At 62.5% G+C, this 1,268-nt stretch overlaps 1 protein-coding gene across 1 annotated transcript in view; it reads left to right on the top strand.

The window, feature by feature from the left end:
• CALM3 (calmodulin 3 (phosphorylase kinase, delta)) overlaps positions 1-1,268 on the top strand; it is an 11,510-nt gene that overhangs the window by 537 nt on the left and 9,705 nt on the right. The window lies entirely within an intron of this gene.

Below are 1,268 nucleotides of genomic sequence, written 5' to 3'. Positions count from 1 at the left end.
GAGGGGGCAGAGTGGGGGCAGCTATGGGGTGTTCGGGAGGGGGGGTCCCTGCAAAGAGGCCTTGCTGGAGGGGGGGCGGCGTTCCCTCTAAGCCGAGTCAGTGCGAGCCGGCTCACAGCTTTTTTAGCCTCTGGCTCCCACGTGGTTCTTCCTGCCTTGGGGAAAAGGGGCACGGGGGCTCGAGAGCGAACTCAACGGATGCGGCAGCCAAGCAGCTCGCAACGTTTAATGCCAGCAGCTCACAAATTAGGATTTATTTATTTTTTGCTCGCAGGACTCCACGGCTTGGAGGGGAGAGCATGGCAGTCTTCCCTCTAAGCTGAGTGAGTGTGAGCCGGCTCAGTTTTTTAGCCTCCAGATCACATATTTTTGTCTTAGCTCAGAGCAAACTCATTTATGCAGCAGCCACATCACCCGCTCACAACTTTAATGCCGGCAGCTCACAAAGTAGTATTTTTGCTCACAAGACTCCACAGCTTAGAGGGAGCAGTGGGGTGGGGGCCCAGGACGCCGGGTTTCGGGCCCTGCCTGCACGTGGGCACCCTTTCCTTCCCCGTGGGTGGTGGTCGCTGAGAGCTGCCAGCTGTGTGGGGGGGGGAGAGGGAGAGCTGGGACTGGGGGGGGCGGTTTGGTCCTTGGCCCCGGGCTTGTGTGGGTTGGGGGAGGGGAGGCTCACGTGCGTGGGGTGGAGGGGGGAGGCGAGCCGTGTGGGGCTCTGTGCAGGCCTTGCCAGGCTTGGAGGTGTGGGGCGGGGGGGGGGGGGGGGGGGGAGGTTGTGGAAGAAGCCTCCAGGAGGGGAGTTGGGGAGTAGCGATGCCCCGCCGGACCCGCCTTGCAGGGGTGTCAATGGGTGAAGGTCGGGGTTGGTAAGCGGGGCGGGAGTGGACGTGGTCGGATCGGACTTGGGGCGCAAGGAAGCCTGCAGGAGGAGGAGATCCAGGGCAAGCTTGTCGAGTTGGGAGTTCGGGAGCCACGTTTTTCCCCCAGGTACAGGTTTGAGGGGCGCATCATGCTCGTGCGCGAGGCTCCTTGGGAGCCGCCCCGTGGGTGACTGAGGACTTCCGCACCTGCTTGGCTTGAGGAGCGATATGCGGCCCTCAGTGCCCCTGGACCACGCGCCCACCGACTCGAAGATTGCAGGCCCTTACGTGGTGCTGCCTCTGTGGAACAGGAGCCACCGGTCACCGCTCGTCTAGTTCCTCAGGAAAAGGCTCTCCTTGGAGGAAGTAGTAATGGGGGGAATGGGGAAGCCTGTGGCAGTGGAGAAG

The sequence above is a fragment of the Gekko japonicus genome, unplaced genomic scaffold (genome assembly GCF_001447785.1).
Source record: "Gekko japonicus isolate JY-2015 unplaced genomic scaffold, Gekko_japonicus_V1.1 scaffold1436, whole genome shotgun sequence".
NCBI classification, from domain to species: Eukaryota; Metazoa; Chordata; class Lepidosauria; order Squamata; family Gekkonidae; genus Gekko; species Gekko japonicus.
Note: the sequence above shows the minus strand (reverse complement) of the source record. Positions and strands in the feature narration are given on the sequence as shown.